Source organism: Aquila chrysaetos, chromosome 22 (assembly GCF_900496995.4).
Source record: "Aquila chrysaetos chrysaetos chromosome 22, bAquChr1.4, whole genome shotgun sequence".
In the NCBI taxonomy this organism is placed as follows: domain Eukaryota; kingdom Metazoa; phylum Chordata; class Aves; order Accipitriformes; family Accipitridae; genus Aquila; species Aquila chrysaetos.
In genome coordinates, this window is record NC_044025.1 from 2,862,873 (window position 1) to 2,872,333 (window position 9,461).

The window sequence follows — 9,461 nt, forward strand, 5'->3', positions numbered from 1 at the left end:
TTTGAAAGCGCTGATTTACAGCCGTCTTTCTTCGCATCAAATATTGCAGAGCACCGGGTGGGTTCTTCCTGGCGTATAAACGTGAGCATCACCTTGCAGCGCGTTCATCCGGGAGACTTGACTGCCTTCGGCACGCTGGATTGCTGCAACGTGGAATTTGGGAGTTCGGTGGGGCCAAGTTTGCACCCTTTCAGGCACACGTGATCAGAGGAGGCAGGTTTGTGTTTGAAAGGTAGGCAGGGTGGCTTTCCACGTGCCTCCTGTACTGTGGGCTGTTAAATAATGATGTCCCCAGAAGGGATCCTATCTTGATTAGCTGGAATCAAATGAACAAATAAAGTGTCGTTTCCAGTATGACGCATGGAGCTGCTTCTGTGCACCTCAGAGAGGTTTAAAGCGCACCCTGAGGGTCCTGTCCCTGTGCTCCTTCCACACCTGAACTGGGAAGCGGCGAGCCGCTGGGCACACGCTGCCGCAGCCGGCTGCGAGGAGGCTCGCGTGAGCGGTTGGAGCGGATGATCAGCTTCTTGCTGTCTGAATGCAATTTTTTTCTTGTGCCAAAGGGCTTCAGCTCTTCTAAACGCTTAACTGCGTGTGTCTTAATGCCCTCAGTAATACCCCTGAATTTTTATTTTATGTATAGTAAGTCCATACCGCTCTTACTGCATTCCACGGTTCAGTTTTAAGTTGGCACTGTGTGCTCAGATATTCCGATAATGCTCTTTTTAAATGCTACTTTTTGTATAGCTGTAATTAAAGACAGAATTTGCCCTTTATAACTTGTTATTTTGGGAGCTGGAGCCCGGCCTGCACTGTTGTTGCTAGCGGGCTACAAATGCCATTGTCCTGGGAAGCCGAGCGCAGCCGGCGGCGCTGAAAGGCAGCTCTGGAATTTCACTCAGCTATTTTTAGTCGGTGGTGAAAAATTGCGCTTCCAACACTTTTGAATCTTTCTCGGTGCTTAACTAAATCAAAAGGGCAAATCCTGACTTCTCACTGGCGAGCGGGACGAGGAGGTGACCTTAAGCTGCTGCGGAGGCTGAGCTGGTGAAAAGGTGAAGTGTGGGGGGGGGAAGAGCCCCAGCTCTGCCCTTCAGGAGGGGAAGGGGCTGCGAGGGCGGTCGGACATGGCTGCGCGGCCACAGCCACCGGCCTGTCCGGCTTTCTGCAGGTTGCCTGTGGCCATTGCTACACCGGGGTGGCTCCCGGCTCCTTGCTCTTCTCCCCGTGCCCCTTTTGGGGCCAGTCCCCCCCGTTTCCCTCTGCCTCCCCTGGGTCTCCTCCCGTGTAGCTCCGTGACGGTGCCGTTGCGTGCAGGTCTGCTCTTCGCGGAGCCGCGGCAGTGGCCACCCTGGACGTGGCAACTCTTGGAATGCCGGGACCCGGAGGCAGGAGCTCCTGAAGGGAACGGTGCGTCAGTCCAGCTGGCTGCACATCAAGCTGTCGTGTGTCGGACTATTCCCTTCAACCCCAACCACCTCCGCAGCTGTTAAGGCAAAACCAGCTTCTAATCCACAGTTTCTTCTTTTTAATGCTAGGGCAGGAGTTTTCTGAGAAGCTGCTTCACCTGTTTGGCCACCAAGTTTCCGCAATGGCACAAAAAACCTCGCTCTCTGTCAACGGGATCCTCACAGCTGAGTTTCCTTGCCTTGGTGTTCCCTGCCATGGGCTTGGAGAGTCCCGGGTGGCTGTTTTGCCGCTTTCTTTCCCCTGTGCTCTGACTTCAGGACTTGGTATGAACGGGGAGACCTTCGACTAGGCTTGGCTGCGGCTTCCAGTAGCCTCCGGTTACCCAAGAGCCGCTCCGCACACCGCCCAGGCTCCAACAGCCCGGTGAAGGTAAGACGGTACCAAGCACTAGCTCCTGGAAGGACGTTTGCAGTGACCCTGGCCACGCGCGGGCTGCCCAGCGGCCAGAAAAATCACAGCCGGCTCCAGGACACCCTGAAGCGTCCCCGGGGGGGGGGAGGACGCCCACGGCTGGCTCCAGTCCTGGATGCGGGCAGGAGTGACCCTGCCCACGCTGCCGGGTGTCACAGAGCCGAGCACCCCGCGGCCAGCCCTGCCTGTGCCGGCTCCTGCCCTGCCGCGCTCCTGCCGGCTGCTCCGAAGCGCCGAGCTGGAGGATGCTCCCGGGCGGTAAAGCCCCAGCGTCACAGTAGAGGGTACAGCACAGCAGGGAAATCCGGGACGGTAATGGCTTGCCGCGGGATCGCTGATCACCGACGGCCATCCCGTTACGCTCGGGACGCCGCGGTTCGCTCCACCGTACCTGCTGTTAGCCGTGCTGAGGTTCCCCCGCAGCCCGCCCCGACGCGCTCGCCCTGTCCCCGTTCCCAAACCCACCCCGCGGCACAGGACCGAGGAGACGTGTCCCAGCCCATGAAGCCCCGAGCCCCGAACAGGGCCGACGGTTTCCACCTCAGCGGTGGTTGCCATCGTGCCGCGTTGTTCACGCGGGTGCCGACCCTTCTCCTGGCTGCTCCTCTGGGGTTATCTGCCCCTTTTGGGGATTTGCCTGGGTTTGCAGGCAGGGGGGCTGCTCTGAGCGTCCGAGCGTGGGGCCCTGCGCCGTGCTGGGAGGGAGCTGGGCCCCCGCAGCACCACGGGAGGCTTGCCCTGTCCCCGGGCACGGCCCTGTGCGGCCCCCGGGAAGCGGGCTGCCGGCAGAGGAGCTTCACCCAGGCTCACGAAACCCCTCTGCTTCTCTCTAGCTGGTTTCGTGGGAGCTGCTTGCAGCCCGGGTTGCTGTAATTTAGTAGAAAAGCTGCTGAATGCTCCCGCGTTGCTGCTCAGGCTGCTCCTCGAAACCTCACGGGAATGCTCAGGACACGTCGGACAGCCGTGCCAAACTGCTCTCCAGTTAAGCACACTGAAGGGTGTTCAACCATCTGATTTGGCAAAAGGAATTACCTCTTGCTTGAGCACTTCTCCCCGCGTGCAGCCACGTGAAAGCTCCGTCACGTGTCCCTCCATCTTTGCTTCTCTAGCCTAAACAAACCAGCTCCTTTGGCCCTTCCCCGGGGATCAGGTTGTGCCACGAGGTGAGTGTCTCTCCAGGCTGCGAGCCTGCTCGAGGATTTCTTGCTGTGAGGGGCCGGGCGCAGGATCTGGCCAAGGCTGCGCGGGGTACAGCCCGTGTCTCGCACGCTTCTCGGCCACGGGTGGTTTTGGGATGGATTTGGGGTTGCACAGGAGGACGCTGACTCGGTGGACTGGTGTGTGGGAAGGACATGCAGTATACAGACCTCAGCATCACCCCCAGCGGGTCGGTTCTGCACAGTCATGTCTAAATTTACCCAAAACAGCAGAAGTTTGTATTATTTGAGGACAGGAGGGGATGGAGGCAGGCAACTTGCCTGAAAGCTAAAAGCCTGCGAAAAAACTATTTTCCTAGCAAGGAAAATGGAAAGTATAGAGGAATTAAGTGGCATAAGAGAAGAGGGAGGGATGGCTGATCTCATCTGAGCGCTGCTGTAGCTGGACGCCATCCTTCAGGAACACCGGGTGGCTTTGACTGGTTGCAGACATCCCCGGTGGTGGGGGACGCTGGTCGCGGGGTCCCCAGCCGCACGGTCGTGGTGTCCCCAGCCGCCTTCTCGCTGCTGATGCCCGGCTGAGATGGAGGTGCCTCCCTCCTGCATTCTCCTGCTTTTTTCCTGCTGATGTGGTGCCTCCGTCCGGGCGCGGGGAGGGGACACCGCAGTCCTTATCGCTGGATATTTTGTGGGTATCTCCCTTTCAGCACGGCACATGGCTCCCGCGGCTCCCAGGTTGCTCCTCTGGGCTGAGACCTGGGTGATGCTTAGAGAAACCAGAGCTGTTCAGAGGCCTGGAAACATCCATGGTTACGTTAGTAAAAAATCATTTTCCTAAACAAATGTCATCCTACAGGTCACAAACTAAATGCTGTCTCCAGGGAGGGGTGGAGCGATGCGCAGAGGTATTTCTTTTGGAGTTGTCTGCAGGAGCCCACCGCAGGGGCTGACGATGGGGACGGGCAGAGGGACCACTCACTCTCCCGGAGCTAGTTTCCCTTAAGAAAAATCTCCATTTCTACACTGCCTGCAAGGACAGCCTAAGAAAGCTCCCATTGACTCATTGCCTGTGGAATGCGGCAGGTAACCAGCCAAAAGGACAATGTTCGTGCTTTGCATACAAGATCAAGCATGGGGACTTTCCGCGTGAAACACGAGCATCAGGTGTAGCAAGCGGTTGCCATGAGCTGAAGTCGGCCGCCTTTGCTCAAGCGCCCCGCTTGGGAGCCAAGAACATATTTCTGGAGGGTGGGGAGGGAAGGGAGGATGCTTTAAACCCATGTCACGGCCGTCGGGCCATCACGACCGTGGGGACACCTCACGTACCTCCGTGCTGGGGATTCTGCCGTCATTTCTCCTGTTTCATCACACGTCAAGGTGCCCTGTCTCTTCCTCGCCGCTCTGCCTTTGCACTTAACCTGCTTATTTTATTACACCGGGATGGATTTTGGTTGCATCTGCGGCCGAGTGAATCTTAAATACCTCCCTCCCGTGTCCTCTGTGCATCCTGGGTGTGACCAGTGTCCGTGCAATTTTCCCGAGCGCATTTAGGAATGGCAAAGACGTGCTCTGCAAAGCCGGGGACAACGGGGGACTGTCCTTCTGTAGACCCACCTTTGCATTTCTATTTTGAGATGAGCCTTGCTGTGCTTTGGCCTGGCTTGGTTTAATGCCTGGGTCACGCTCTTTTGCTAGAGGAGGAATGTTCCAGGAGGAACATCCCGGGGATGTAAGGAGGGTGCCGAGGGGGAACGTGCTGCGTGTGGCTTTGGTGTGAGGAGCATCGGGAGCTGCGCCCCAGCTGTGGCTCAGAGCCGCTCCAGCACATCGGGGGATGCCACGGGTCTGGCTCTGATGGCTCGTTAGCTTTTGTGTAACATCTTACTTATCTCAGGCATATCAGAACTTATTCGTGGGGAATGCAGGGGCTGGGTTTGAAAGTGATACATGTGGGAGGTGAGTGGGGATGGGACTGGGACAAGCTCCTCTGCGGTGAGCGTAGCTGAGGATAATCTACATTAAATAAAAATTATTCTCCTGGCCTTTTCCTTGCTGAGGTCGACATCCTCTCACCCCACGGGCGCAGACCCCAGCGTGTGCCACTCCGACGTGCCGTGGTTTGAGAGGTGCCCCTGTGCCACGTCACCCACCGTCTTGTCTCCCCTGGTACAAGCCACCAGGGAAATCAAAGAGCTGCCATAACTATGTAAAAGTACACCCGAAACTCAGAAAGAACTTTTGCTATTCCTAAGTCTCTGTCTGTGAAAAGCTGCATTTCCTTTGGTTTCTGGCCAGACGGGGATGTGGGGGTCTTCAGGGCTCTGCATTGCTGTAGCCTGGGGGGCTCCCGAGCAGGGTCCTCCAGCCCGGGCTGCACTGCCTGGGGCAGAAACCCGGGCTGCTGCGTGCCAGCGGGGACGGCAGGTCCGGGGGGAACCCCAGGGCACTAATCCTTCCCAAAGTCCACGCAGGTGTAATATGTGGTAAAAAAAATAACCTGGAAATAAATTCCGATTAAGACCAAAAAAAGGGCTGGGGCTTTCCCTTTCACTTGCAAAACCAAGGGGTGGTTTAATCACTTGCCGAGCGGTGCTGGGAATAAAGACCATGTGTGTGAATTGCTTTTGTTCTCACATTCTTATTAATGGGGTAACTGAGCTACTCACAGTCCCTCGCTGTTTTGCTTAGGTAGGTGAATGGGCCTGAAGGGTGCTGCATTGCAAAGCAAGGCTGTTCGTAGCTTTATTGTCATCTCCCAATGGATTATTGGCTTCATGAGGTTGTTTTCCAGTTGGCAGGACACCGGCGGCCCAAACGTCACCTACTCCCGTGCAGGACGGAGAGCCAGCACCGCCTGCTTCCACACGTAGGAGCTACTGTCCTGCTCTTACAGTCAAAATCTTGTTCTGGGTAAGTTGTCTGCTTCCAAGCAGTCTGTTGTCAACTCTTCTGTCTTGCCGATGGGTCTGTAAATTTAATTAAATACTGAGGACTGAGCTCTGGAGCATATTCACCACACATGATCCAATTCTCAAGGGCAACAACCACGTAATTGCACAAACCTAAACCGAAGCTGGGAGCGCAGCGAGCCACCGCTCGCCTGATGGTCCGCCAGCTCCGCCGTTCCAGCGAGGAGACTTCATAGCACCGGTGGGGAATACGGTCATGTTCAAGCCGAGCCAAAACAAGCTGAGGCCAAGACGAGTCCTTAGGGTTTGTGGTTGGCTGACAGTGATGGCACCACCGCATTTACCGTGCCACAGCCCACCTCGGGATTGACACCCCCAGGCTGAGCCTCAGTAAAGAAGGTTTGGTTCTGTTTTCAAATCATGCAGTGGCAGCAAAATGGAGGGTGATGTGCCAGGCAAGGGATGGGGCAGCTTTTTTTGTCCCACCTGAAAATACAGGCGAGAGCCCTGGGAAGGCTGCAGAGCAAGGCTGGCTCTGAGGTTAGAGCGGGGATTTTGGTGCTGGCTTTGTTCTCTCCATCTAGCACAAGGTGAAAATACATTCTAATTTCTTAAGTGTCCAAAACACACTGAAGGTGTCGAGAAAATAAAGACAGTGTAAAATAACTGACAGAGAATAAAGACAGAGAAAATAACCTGACAGCATGTCTACAGAGAATATTTCCCAGTGAGTACGGAAAAAAATGTTTTGCAGACATCCAAGACATGAAATAAATAATTAGAAGGGTGCATAGGGTTTGGGTTTGGTTTGGTTTGGTTTTTATATTGGGGCACCAGAGCTTCAAAACAGCATTTCGATCACCCCAGGGTGTCTGTGAATGCTGCAGATAAGTCAGGAGAGAAGCCAGGCTGGGAGAAGCCGGCGTGGGGGCTGAGGATTGCCCAGGGGTGTCTCTCTGGCAGGGGGTGTCCCCCCGCCGGGGCCAGGGTGGGTTCTGGCAGGGAAGGATGCGTGCGGTGGGGCTGGGGGATGCCGAGCCGCTCGTTTCCCTGTGCTGGGCTCACACAAGGGGCTGGGGGTGACTCCAGCTCCAGAGGTGCTGGCCAGGACGGCACAGTTCCCACACCATAAGTGCAGACCATTTTTTTGAACAAAGTGAAACAGCGTCAAAAACCTCAATTAAAGGGGTGCTACAGTAGGTGATAGTCCTGGGGCTGGGCAGCTCTGGTGAGCCAGCCAGTTCCAAATATGGTTTATTAAAAATTTGGGTTTTTTTTCTTAATAATCCAAAGCTGACACTCTCTAAACCATTCCCAGTTTGCAAATATCCTTCTGAATTGTATGAGCTGATGGGTTTTTTGTGATTTTCGTATGACAAGCAATTTTATTCAATATTCAAGACCAAGTCCCATCATACTGGGGGGTATTATATTACTGGCTTCACCTGCCTGTGTGTGAAAAGAGCAACTATGTGCTGTTTTCCTTCATCTGAGAAATGATTTCTGGGTTTTTTGGGAGACCTGAGGAGCGGTGCAACGTCTGACCTGGCTGAGCAGCAGTCTGTGAGTAGAAGGCAAGAGGGTCTGTGGAGGAGCGCGAAGGGCAGCGGTGCTCCTGTGGAGTGCAGAGGGTCAGATGTTAAACCACGCTTTGGAATGGGATCTTCTGGTTCTCTAATCTTTAGACCACAAAATTACGTCCTGCTTTATCACGCAGGACGTGCCAACTGAAGCGGCGCAACCCAGGCGCTGTGCGAAAGCGGCACGCGTGTCGCTGGAGAAGGGGAGCTGCAGCCGTGAGTCACAAAATCCAGGCGCTGCAGCTGGCAGCCCTCTCGCTGCCCACGCCTGCTCTTCCTCCTCCTTTCTCCGTTCCTTATCTCCAAACCTTGAACAAGTGAGCAAAGCCACAGGGAAGAAAAATTGGGGTGCTGGATCCCATGCTTGGAGCGTGGGTACCGAGCAAGCCGTGCGCTCTCTGTGGGTGCCCCACCGCCCCAAAGCAGCAGCGCCAAGAGCCCCGTGCCCACATCCCCGTGAGCCGTGGCCGTGCGAGACGCTGCCCTCGCACCCCCGGGACAGCCGTGCGGGTTTTGCTGCTCCGCGTCCCGCATGGTCCTATGGCAGGTGGTACCTCCTCCTTCACCCCAGGATGTGGGGGCTTTGCATTGATTTTTTTTTTTTTTTTCCCTTATTTGCAAATAGCAGTATTTTGACCCCCCTCTCACTCCTAACTTCATTATTTTAGGGGCCGTAGCAAAGCTGGATAAGGACCGGCTGCTTCTCTCTGGGTGGCGGCAGAGTTAGCGCGTTTGTTATTGGGCAAGGGGGAAGAATCCTTCTGAATCTGCTCTTTCTTTCCAGATCTTTAAAAAAATCATCAAACCTAGTGTCACGCCATTTTGGCTATAAAATATTTGTTTGAAGGAAGACTAAACTTTTTCATACTTCAAGAGCAGCCATCCCTGCCCAAAGAAGAATGTTTATTTATATCTTACTCCTATCTGCTGTAAGTTCAATAATTCTTCTTCCAGCAGGAGCATTTGAAATGTATCTGCCCTTGCTTTTCTCGCACTGTGACTCGTTACTGTCCATTGAGTAACCGCTGATCCCTATCCAAACAGCCAAATAAACAATCGTAAGATCCTAAGATGAGAGTTTTAGTGAGTAGACTATGTTAGGCTGGGGATTTCGGAAAGGCATCTGAAGTTTGGGAAATGAATACCCACGGAGCTGCTGGAGGATTTGAGCAGCTACCTCCCACCAGCTCCATAGCAAATCCCAGAGATTGTGTCGTTTTGCCACTGCCTGTCTCTTATTTTTCTTTTTTTTTTTTTTTTTTCCACCTGTCTTCAGCCTTGCTGGATCCGTGGTGGGACTGGGGGCAGCGCCCTTGCCTGCGGGTACAGAGGAGCCTGCCTGGGAGGCACCTGTGGCCGGTCACTTTTATCCTCGTCCTGTGGGTGTTTAACGTCAAGGGGGATCCCTGAAATAAGGGACATGCTGACAGGATGACTGCCATCTGACTGGGCTGTTCGAGGCCTAAAAAACATGCAGAAAATGGACACAGGCTTAGAAATAATTCACTTTATTATACAGAAAAGGTATGGGGAGAAAAAAAATCAAATCGTGTTCTAACTGGCAAATATTTCTATACTGTGTCAGTCCTAATACCGTCCCCCAGGCGCTTTGTGGTGCCGGTTCGCGGCAGCGTGAGCTGCAGACAGACCTGCCCGTGGGGGAGGAGAGGTTGGAGAGGATTAGTGAGCAAATCCTTCCGTGGGGCTGGCAGCATGGCTACCTGCCAGGCTCTCCCCATGCCGCCCGCCTGGTCCTGCCAGCAGTTCGCCCTCTCCGCCTGTCTCTGAGTGCAGATGATCACAGGTAAGCACAGGGCCCGCTGGAAAATACCTGCTGGAAGAGGAAATCGGTACATCACGCCATGAACATACAGAAAACGTGGACTCATCGCCAAGTTTCGGCAGAGGTCCCAGCCCAGAGGCGGTGGTTTGGG